Source organism: Elephantulus edwardii, unplaced genomic scaffold, assembly GCF_000299155.1.
Source record: "Elephantulus edwardii isolate Elephantulus edwardi_28Jun2011 unplaced genomic scaffold, EleEdw1.0 scaffold00002, whole genome shotgun sequence".
Classification (NCBI taxonomy): Eukaryota; Metazoa; Chordata; class Mammalia; order Macroscelidea; family Macroscelididae; genus Elephantulus; species Elephantulus edwardii.
In genome coordinates, this window is record NW_006399752.1 from 32508796 (window position 1) to 32520585 (window position 11790).

At 43.6% G+C, this 11790-nt stretch overlaps 1 pseudogene; it reads left to right on the forward strand.

Annotated features, from left to right (window-relative positions):
- Positions 1–3768: 3768 nt before the first annotated feature.
- LOC102855666 lies at positions 3769–5975 on the forward strand (annotated as a pseudogene).
- Positions 5976–11790: the final 5815 nt, after the last annotated feature.

Below are 11790 nucleotides of genomic sequence, written 5' to 3' on the forward strand. Positions count from 1 at the left end.
GTCAACCTGAAGGCATGAGGTTCGAAACCACCAGCTGCTCTGCAGAAGAAAGATGGACAATCCCTGTTCAAGTTACTGCCTCTGAAAACCCACTGATGGGTCAGCTATAACTTGACAGTACATAACAACAAGATTAATAAGAATACTTAAGAAAAGGTTTTTTTAAGCATGGGTGCTTTTGTTTAAATCCAACAGTTACCAGACTAAAGCCATTTTACTGCCATTTCCTGTTTGTTCCTGATGTTGATAGCTTGGCATTCCTTCCCTTTAACCACGGCTTGTAAAACAGAGTCACGTGTATCCAGAAAATTGAGAAGCCCAGACCAACTTGGTGAGGATGTGGCCACAGGCCAGATCACCTGGACAAGAGAAGATTCTGTGAAAACGTGTCACCCTCCACCCTCCTGCCACTGTCCTGTACACCCCACAGTCTCCAAGACAACGAGGAAAGTTTGGGAAGCTCTGTGGTTGTGCACCATTGAATCAGAACTGACTTACAGCTGACCGTCCAAGCAGTTTTTCGAAGGCAGTAAATCACAGGGGAAGAGACTGCCCATTTTTCTCCCACACAGCAGCTGGTGGATTCGAACCACACGCCTTTGAGTTGATAACACAACTTCTTACCACCAGGCCACCAAACTTTTGCATTTTTCATTCTAACACCTGTCTTCAAGATTGATTTTTCAAGTGGCAGAACCATAGTTTCTTAGTAACAATTTAAAATGTAGATGTAATACATTGAACAGTGAATAGGGATGATAGAAAGAATTGATGCCTTTGAGTTGTGGTGCTGGAGAAGAGAGTGTTGAATATACCATGGACTGCTAGGAGAACAAACAGGTTCATCCTGGAGAAGGTGAAGTTGGAATGCTCCTTGGAGTCAAGGATTCTGAGGCTTTGTCTGACATACTTTGGGCATGTTGCCAGGAGGGACTGGTCCTTGGAAAGGGAGATCATGTTTGGGAGAGTGGAGGGACGGCACAGGAGAGGAAGACCCTCGATGAGATGGATCGATCCTGGGAGTGGAGTGGTGGGAATGAGTGTGTCTGAGACGGAGAGGTTGGCACAGGATAGAACGGCGTTTAGGGCTCTTGTACATAGGGTCACTATGAGTCGCAAGCGACTTGATGGCACATAACAACAACAACAACAAGACATTGAACACTGACGACTGAAGGCCATAGGATATTTATAGGATGACTTCAAGGACATCATACACAGGAAAACAAAAGGGCACCGAAATACGTACACTTCACATGTACGTGTGCTACATTGACTCAAAAGACCATTATTTTTATCAGTTTATAAAAAGTTCATTTCAGATTAAGAATTTTTAAAATTCAACCTTTTCTTTTACTTTTGTTTATTCTCCCTCCATCCCTTCTCCTTTCTTTACACAGAGTTGAGTTTCTGACCTATACTATCTTCCTTCTTAATAACTTCTCACATTGCTGGTAGGTCAAGTCTGTTAGTGGTACATTTCCATAGTTTAAGAAAGTCTATTTCACCTCTGCTTTTGAAGGCTGTTTGTCCTGGATATAGAATTCTAGGCTTTTCTTTCAAGACCTTAAATTGTTGTTTTTCTATGCTGTCAAGTCGACTATGACTCACAGCGACTCTGAATGACAGCTCTGAACCCTGCCCTGTCCTGTGCCGTCCTCTCCAAATGTGACACACGTGAGGCCACTGTTACACTCACTGTGTTAATCTCTCTTCCTTTCCTATGCGGACCCTCCTTTCCAGGCATCACGTCCTTCTTCAGGGACTGGCTCCTTCTTACCAGATGCCCAAAGTGCATGAGATGAAGTTTTGGCACCCTTGTCTCCTGATTTCACCAGGACAGACCTGTTTGTTCTCTTGGCAGTCCACACGATATTCAGTATGCTTCTTCAGCACAACTCCAAGACAATAACTCTTTTCCTGTCATCCTTAGTCATTGTCCAACTCCAGATGAACAGCAAGTAATGGAAATGCCAACACTTTAAACATTTCACCTTAATTTTTTCTTGCTTGCTTGGTTTCTGATGAGAAAAATTCAAAATCACTGCTGTGGACTCAGTTCCAATTAGGCAACTCTCCATCCGGTTTCTGGGGCTGTAAATTCCCAGGGGAAGAGAGTGCCCAGGTGTTCCCCACAGAGTCGCTGCTTGATGTGACCCACTAGAGATGTGGAGCCCATAGCCCATGTTATAACAGGGAGTCATGTCGTTACAGGTGACAAGTGCTCTGAGATGCTTCTCCTTGGTCCTCTATTATAGAGAATATTGTTATGTTGTTGTTGTTAACAACAATAGAGAATATTACTTTTGTTTATTCTCCCTCTTTCAAAATGGTCTTTTTGTCTTAGATGACTTGTAGTTCGGTGAAGATCTGTTATTTGGTTTTTTTTAAAATTTTGCATTTATATAACTCGATGTTCTCTGACTTTTGTTTTTTCTTTTCGTGTACCATTGAGTCGAATCTGACTGGCACAAGAGGATATTGCCCCTCTGTCTCCAGCGGAGCACCTGGTGGATTCGAACTGTGTGACTTCAGAATTGCAGCACAGTTTCTTGCCAGTAGGCCACCAGAGCTCCTTTGGACATTCTCTGAGATTCCCAGATCTGTGTTTTGATGTCTGTCATTAATTTATTACTTCAAATATTTCTTCTGTCCCATTCTCCCTCGCTCCTTCTGGTATTCCAATCGTACATATGTTATAATTTTGAAATTGTCCCACAGTTCCTGATGTTCTGTTCTTTCCCCCATTTTTCTTCTGTTTATCCTATTTTATTTTTTCTGATTTTATATCAGGCTGGGAACTTTCTATCAACATATGTTTAAGCTCATGGATTCTTTCGTTGCTGAAGTCCAGTTTACAGAGACCGCTTCTAAAGACTGGGTCACACTGAGCAGTTCCGGCCCCCCTCTGGACTCGATTCATCATCTGTAAAATGGACTGGGTAGCAGGAATGAGGAACTCGAATTAGCAGATCTGTCTTTAAAAATCTGGAAGTTTAAAAAAAAAAGAAAAAAAAATCTGGAAGTTTGTGTACGTGAGAACTTCTCAAGCTGTAGGTGAGAACAGGTGTCTTAATGGACACCTGAGAATTCAGTCCTCTCAGCTCATACAGTGTTCTGGGCCTGATGAGGTGGGACACCAGCCAACCTACAGAGGGGAGATCTAAGCCCAGTCCAAGGAGGAACCAGACACAGAGGGTGTGGGAAGGGACAGGACGTCCATCCCCAGCTGTGATCACTCACATGTGACCAGAAGAACCAACACAAAGCTGAAGAGCCTCATGCTGCCAAGACCTGGCACATTGGAGAAGGTGGGAGACCCTGGGATGGTGAGGCAGGGGGCTCCCAGAAACACTGTCTCTGGTGTCTCTGCTGAGGTCTTCTCTGAGGTAGGCCCAGTCCAGCACACCTTCCAGAAACCAGAGAAATAACAAGCATTGAGCCCACTGCTTAAAAAATCATTAAGAGAAATAAAGGAATATTCAGAGCTCTGAGGACCCCTTCCCTGGGGGCTCAGCATGAAGCTGGTCTTTCACGGTGTTGGCATCTGGCTGGCTCGGGGCAGGCGGCGAGGTGGGTACAGGAAGAAAGGTACGTTTTTGCCCAGCTCCTCCGCAAACTCCATGGGAATGCCACTGGTCACTGACAGGGCTGTCTCCAAACTCGTACCTGTGTCCCAGGCTCGTGTAGTCCCTGTGCATCCCTGCAGGCCTCTGCACGGAAGTGTTATTAGCACCATGTTCTGACTTCTGACTGGTAGGGCAGGCCATGCAAATGCCCTTCCTGGGCACACTGCCCGCTGATGGAGTCCTGGCTCTGCCCTTGGCCTCATCTGTATGCAGGAGTGCCCCCTGCAGGCTGTACTTCAGGCCCCCACCTCAGCAGCTGTGAGGTCCAGCCAATGACAGACGCAGGTGCGCCACAGAGAGCCAGAGGACAAGACTTTCAGTCCTTGGTGGCATAGTGCCTAACGTATTGGCCACTAAGTAAAGGTGACAGTTCAAATCCACCAGCCGCTCCTCGAGAGGAAGAGGGACAGTTTCTTCCTATAAAGATTTACAGCCTCAGAAACCTGTGGAAAGCCACTGTGAGTCAGCACTGATCTGAAGACACGGGCTGGCCCCTGGGTGAGGAGCCCTGATAGTGTAGTGGGATAAGTGATGAACTGCTAACCAACGGGTTAGAGGTTCAAATCCACCAGGGGTTCTGCAGGGGAAAGATGGGCAGGCTACTCCTGTTAAGATGGGCAGTTTCAGAAACTCAACGGGGCAGCTCAACTCTGTCTTACAGCATGTTGTTGTGTGCCATTGAGTTGAGTAGGAATCAGAGCGACCCTGTGAACAACGTCTCTGAATCTTGTGTTATCCTGAGTCAGCTTCACCCTCTCCTACACACGTGATCCCACTGCCACAGTCACTGTGTCAATCCATCTCATCGAGGGTCTTCCTTTCTTTTTTAACATATTTGAAATACAACTTTATTCTAGTTCTAAAAGAAAAACATAGCAATGACAGTAACAAACACGATTTTACCACAGAATCTTGTGATGTGACTGGAGCGATCTTGTATTTGAAACCCAAGAAGCAAACCACTGCCTTTCAAAAGAGCTCAGTATGCAGGTACGAAAATTGAAGGTTGTTGTTTGTTTTTTTTAACTGTCACACTCACTCCGAAGCCCATTCGTCTCCTTCAGCATCAAAAATATTAGCACATATTCTGTTGAGCTAGATGATACAGTGGCAAACGCGTGGCAGCACTGCCGTCACAGGACAGTCGTCTATAAAACTAGACTTCTGACGCCGGGCTCCGCTTCCTTCCCTCCCAGATCATCATCGTCGTCCGGGAGAGCAATCGTCTGCACAACCTCTGAATCAGACACATATTGTGTCACCAAAGCGGGGTCCACGACGACATCTGGTGAGGCAGGAGCAGGCAGGCCCTAGCGCCAGTTAGGGTCTCCAGTTACTTTTCTAGCAAGCCAAAGCAGAGGTTTCCAAACTTGCAGTTACTTTTGGCAGAAATCTAGCCTTGGGGCGCGCGCATGGGCTTGTTTTCAAATCTTCAACTGCCGCAGCCCACGGCCTTGGCTCTCCCCTCCCTCCTCTGTGTCCGTTAGTGGGATCCGGGCCCAGACACTCGGCCTGCACCTCAGCATCTCAACCGCTGTGTAGTCCCTGACCGCAGAACAGAAGGGGGCCTGCCCCTTGTCCGTCAAGTGAACCACGAGCCCTTCAAGAGGAAAAGACTAAGAAGTGTTCTGTCCTAAATACAGCTGAAAATGACACCTGACTGAATTTCACACGGTTGCCTTTGCATAAAAACAAGCAGGAGTGTGTACTTGATGTTTCTGAAAAGCAACTAATCAGAAATGAATGTAATTTGGAAGAACTGAAGTGAAAGGTGAAGCACTGTCCACGTAGACTTCGGGCATCCATACAAGTGTCTAGGTTCACTAAGGATGACAGTATGTCCCAACAGAAAGAAAAGTCAGCAGCTGGCCTTTCCCAGCAAAGGAGCTGAAGGAAAAGGATCCGTGTGTGGTCGTGACTGTGGTTTGTTAGCAACAAGCAGTTCACAAGAGCACCTGACAATTCAAGCCAAGACTTCATCCCATCACCTTCCTGAAGAATCCAACGGCTGGAACCTGACGGACGGAGATAGTTTACCCCCTGGTAAAATCCACTGTAAAGTGAAATTAGGAAGAAACAAAAAAGAAAATCTAGAACCAAATGTGAAATTAGATAAGAAAAAAATGGAGTTTACGTATTACCCAAGGAGAAAACAGAATTTGTAGTTCAACAGTACAGTCTTTACTGGATTTATTTCAGACCAGTGAAGAGAAATCAGAATTTATGGGATTCACCAGCTTCCCTGAATAGAGTGCTTTAGATATCTGGGAAGAAGAGACTTCAGATAATCTGTTGTCAGTGATTGTGTTTTCTTCCCCTGTAAACTCTACATTTACTGGGTTTTAGTCTTAAAAATGTATACTTTTAAAGAAATTATAAGCATTATATTGAAATGGTTTTTTTTATATTTATTTGACACTCTGAGAAAGACTTTTTTTAATTATTAAATGTTATTAATTTTAATGAACATTTACCGAGATTTTGGGGTTTCATTCATTCATTGTTGCATTATGAAATGTTTATAAATAAGTTTAAAAATTCACAGGGTGTTTTTGCCAACATTGTTTATAGATAATATGTAAATAATAAAGGTGATATTTCTGTTTTTCTATACAATTGGATACATACTATAAAAAATTTATAGGATAAACTGACTCATTTTACATACTACGTAATTGTAAAAAGTATTATATGTATGTCACTGAAAACTAGTGAAATTTAAGTATATCAAAAAAGCATTATAAATCTAGGCATTTTTCATTTACTGTCCATGAGATACATTCTGATGATAACATTGCCTATAAAAACCCAAATCTCATGTGAAAGGATACAGGTTTTAAATATTTGGACTGTGACTATAATTATGGGAAATAACGGGCACTTTTTACTTTCTTAGCAAACTAGGTAACATTTATATTCCATTTTATATTGGATATTTAAATTGGTATTAATTCGAATGTCTAGTCCATGTTCTTGCTGAAATTTATTTTCTAAGAGATTTATACTGATGGTACTTGTTAAAAATTTATCTCAGTTAATGGTTTTACCCGGATTAGGTAGAGCAAAAAAAGAAATTGTATTGTACCCTTCATTCGACAACTGATCCTAAGAAACCAGTAGTTACAGTCTCTATACTATACCATTTTTTAAATGCTTGACCATGCTAGTACTAAGTTCTTATTTATAGAGTTGAATAAAGCCATGAAGGAATAATTTAAAAAAAACATAGTATTGAAGATTCTTCTTTCAGTGGAAAATGATGGATTTTGTCCTAACTTTCCCATCCTTAATGTCCACTTTGTTGCCACACAACACAATTGGGATGTTTTCACATCCTTGAACCAGATCCCTACGCTAGTTAGGCATGTTCTTGTAGGTAGCTCTTGATGTTACATTAAACATTATAATGGCACACTGGGCTTGGATATAATAGCCATCCCTCAGTCCCCCACATTTCTCCTGGCCAACCATACTCCACACGTTGAATTCAGTCGGTCCTCTGTTGGTGTGGAACATGAGGGGATGCCCTTCCACACCCAAGGTGGCTGCACACTTCTTCTTAATTCACTAGTGAGATGACGTTTCACCAACATCATTTTTCCAGCACCACCATCACTCACCAACATGAGTTTGAATTGAACTTGGGGTTCTCCTTGGGCGGCCATCATAATGGTTTTTACAGAAACTTCTCTGGGCCCCATCTGGCTGAGGGACGGAAAGATGGTGGAAGCACAATTCCGAGTCTTCCCTTCTTGTGCTGACCCTTCCAAGCAGGATGTCCTTCTCCAAGGACTGGCCTTTCCTGACTACATGCCAAAAGTCACTGTCTTTGCCTCCCAGGAGCAACCTGGTTTCATTTTCTCCAGGGCAGACTTCTTCATTCTCTTGACAGTCCATGGGACATTCAATATTCTTCTCCAGCACCACAACTCAAATGCACTGATTCTTCTTCTGTCATCTTTCGTAATTTTCCAGCTTTCAGATGCACAGCAAATAAGTGAGGAGACCGTGGCTTGGATCAGGGCACCTTGGTCTTTAGATAGCATTGTTGCTGTAGCATTCCAGAGAGGTCCTTGACAGCAAGTTTTCTCAATGCAACTTGACTTTGATTTCCTGACTGCTGGTGCCAAGGGTGTTAATTGTGGATCCAAGTAAGATGAAATCATTAACAACTTCAGTCCTTTCCCACCATGATGCTGTCTGTCTATTGGCCCCATGGTGAGAATTTTTGCTTCCTTAATATTGAGCTGTGATTAATACTGAAGGCTGTAGTCCTTGCTTTTCTGCAGCAAGAACTTTAAGTTTTCCTCTCTTTCTGCAAAGTTGTGTCATGTGCATAATGCATGTTGTTGATAAGTCTTCATCCAATTCTGATGCCACACTCTTTCTCATACAGCCCAGCTTCTCAAATGATCTGTTTAACGTATAGATTGAAAAGACATGGAGAATGGAGATAACAGTGACACACTTCTTTCTTGATTTTGAGCCATACAGTATTCCCTTGCTCTCTCTGGACAATAGCTTCCGGGTCTAGGTCTAGGTTTTACATGAACACAATCAAGTGTTCTGGGATTCTCATTCTTCTCCATGTTTGCCATAATTTGTTGTGATTTACATAGTCAAATGCTTTTGTATAATCAATAAAACACAAGTAGATATCCTTCTGCTACTCTCTGCTTTCAGAAAAGACTCATCTGAAATCAGGAATGTTATCCCTAGCACCATGGCCTCTTCTACATCAGGTTTGTATTTCTGGCAGTTTTCTGCTGACGTACTTACTGTTCTAGCCATATTTTAAAAAATAATCTTCAGCAAGATTTTGCTTGCATGTGTTATTAATGATATTGTTCAAGTATTTCCACATTCCTTTGGATCACTTTTATTAGGAATGGGAATAAATATGGACGTTTTCCAGTCAGTTGGCCAGGTAGCTGTCCTCCACCTTTCTTTGCACAAGCTGGTAAGCACCGTCTAAGGCTGCATATGTTTGTTGAAATATATCAATAGACATTCTATCAATTCCCGGGTCTTATTTTTTATTTTTTGCCAATGCCTTCAGAGAAGCTTGACCTTCTTCTTTCATTATCATTGAATCTTGATCATATGGGACTTCCTGAAATGATTCCATACCAGCCAACTCTTTTTGGGGCAGTGACTGTGTATTCCTTCCATTTTCTTTCAATGTTTCCTGGATGATTCAAGATTTTGCCCATAGCATCTTTCAGTAGTGCAGCTTAAGGCTTGAATTTTGTCATTCAGTTCTTTCCACTTGAGAAATGCTGAATTAAGTCCTTCACTTTTGATTTTCTGATTCCCTCTCTTTGCACGTTTTGCTATAACACTTTGCTTTGCCTTCACAAGCTGCCCTTTAAAATCTCCTGTTCAACTCTTTAACTTTGTCATTTCTTCCCTTTGCTTTGACTTCTCAGCATTCTAGTGCAATATTCAGAATCTCTTCTGCCATCCATTTTGGTCTTTTCTTCCTTCTCTAGCTTTGTAATGACATTTTTCTAAGTTTTCTCTTTTCTGAACCGCTTTACTTTATTGTAATGACCTTTTGCTTTCTTCATGGTTAATATCCTTGACGCTATCCCACAGCTCATCTGGTCTTCATTCATTAGCATTCAATGCCTCAAACCTGCTCCTGAGATGCTTTTTAAATTTAAGTGGGATAGAAAAGGTATATTTTGGTTCCACATATATAAATTCTTATGGATTTGTTTTCATTTTAACTTCAATTTGAACTTGCACATCAGTAGTCGATTACTTGTTCCAGAGTCAGCACCTGCTCTAGTTTTCAGAGCTGCTACTTCGTTTCTCCAACGATTGTTCCCCCAAATCTAATCAATCTGATTCATGTGTAGTCCATCAGGTGAGGTCCATGCATATAATCACTGTGCTGCTTATGAAAGGTATTTGCAATGAATAAATTGATTGTACAAAATTTAATTATTCTATCTCTTGCCTCATTTGTCACCAAATCCATTTCCAACTACCAACATCCTTCATTGTTTCCAGCTTTTGCATTCCAGTCGCCAATTATGGTTAAGGAATCTTGATTGCATGTTCAATTGATTCCAGGCTGCAAAAGTTGGGAACAGTCTTCCATTTCCTCCTCTTTGGCTTTAGTTATAAGTTAGTTAACTTACTTAGTTATTTGATTGATAGTTGTGCTAACAGGTCTTCCTTGGATATGGATGGATAATATAGTGTCCTCACAGCATCGTACTTCAGGATGGGTTTAGAAATGGTTGTTTGTTTGTTTTACTATTAATGCAACCCCTCTCCCCCTCACTTTTTCATTCTCAGCATAATAGATAACATGATTGTCTGACTCGAGTGGTCAGTGCAAATCCACTCAGTTTAGTATGTCAATATTTAAAAAAAATTCGTGTGTGTGTGTGAGTGTACCATCAACTTGGATCTGACTGCTAACTGGAGGAGACTGTCCCTCCTTCTCCAGCAGAGCATCTGGTGGATTTGAACCATGCACCTCTGGGATTGCAGTGCAGCTTCTTTCCACTAGGCCACCAGAGCTCACCTAGTATGTCAATCTTTATTCATTCCATTTCATTTTTTACAATGCCCAACTTTCCTACATTCATACATCTGACATTCTCATTATTAGTGAATGTTTCTAACTCCTCCTCCTCCTCCTCCTCCTCATTTTTTAGTGTCTTCCAATCTGAGGACTCTGCCTCCAGTGCTCTATTTGAGTTTTTTCACTCATAGGGTCTTTGAAGGCCTGTGATTTCAGAATAGCTGCTCCTTCTTCCTTGTTGTTGTTAAGTGCCATCGAGTTGCAGGCGACTCATAGAGACCCTACGAATGAAGTCCTGGACCCTTCCTGTATAACTTTTGTCCTTTCTCCAGGTTCATAGGGTTTCCAGAGGCAAGCTACTGTGGAAGTGGATGCCACTCCTGCTTCCAAGCTTGTTTTAACAGGGGAGCTCCACCAAAAACTGTCCACCATGGGTAACAGTATTTGGCTTCACAGCAACCACGAGTTACCTCTGAACAGCAATTGGACATACCAGGGTTACACAACCTAGAAGAATGTTTCACCAGAAACAATTAAAGGCAGGCATGAGGGCCGCGGAGTAGAGTAAGCCTTCTTCCTGGTCTCTCTTAACCTGGGAACACTGCGACTGTGCAGCATCTGACAGACAAGTGCTGTACCCAGAAGGTAAGTTGGAATCAACTTGATGACAAAAGGTTTGGGTTGGTTGGTTGATTTAGCAGCCCACGGGTGATGGTCCCTAACAGTACAGTGGCTTGAACACTGGCCTGTTAATTTAAGGCCAGCGATTCAAACCTATCAAGCTCTGCCAAAGAAAGATGAGGTAATCTTCCCTACAGATTTACAGCCTCAAGTCTGATAGAAAAGTTCCACTTTATAATTTCACCATGAGCCAGATTAGAATCAGCAGAGTGAGAGTTTTTAATTTGGTCTCTGAGTAGAGTTTGTGCTTGGCTACTAATAGGAAGGTTGGCTGTTCGAATCACCCAGAGGAGCTTTGGAACAAATGGCCTTGGTTGCAGCCAAGCTGACCCTCCAGAGCTCCATTCTGCGTTGGGTAAACCAGACGCTATGGAATGGGTCTGGCTACCTGTTCTGTTTTGTCTCTGGAGTATGATGACCCATTAGGCGTCCAGTTTCAGTCCAGGACTTGAGTTCCCGGAGCTGACATCTGCTCCCCCTCTCCCGGAGGACTTGCCACCATACCTGGTCTCAAGCCTGTGGTTGGCTTCCTAGCCCCTTTGCCAGGGATTCTCTGCGTTCACTTCCTCCTGTTTTAGATACATTTTGGCCCGGGTTCTCAGCTCGGCAGCCCACAAGGTTCCCGTCTCTTCTGCCTTTCCCCCTCACTCCTCCTTTTACGTGGCCCCTGGCTCCATGGCCCTCCGGGGAGGTGGAACTGGAACCCAGTGCAGGTCCCTGGCCTCCTGGCCAGATGAGCCAGCTGGGAGAGGAAGCCGAGCCCCCAGGGGCCGGGCAACACCCCCAGGCCTGGCCACGGCCAGCCGCTTTATTTGGAAGAGCCGCGCGCCGGGAGACAGGGGCTGTCGCTCGGCGGGACCAGCAGCGCCGCGTCCCTCCCGTGGGCCCGGGACTCCAGGCGGGGGCCGCGCGGGCCGGAGGCGGGGGCTCGGGCGCGGG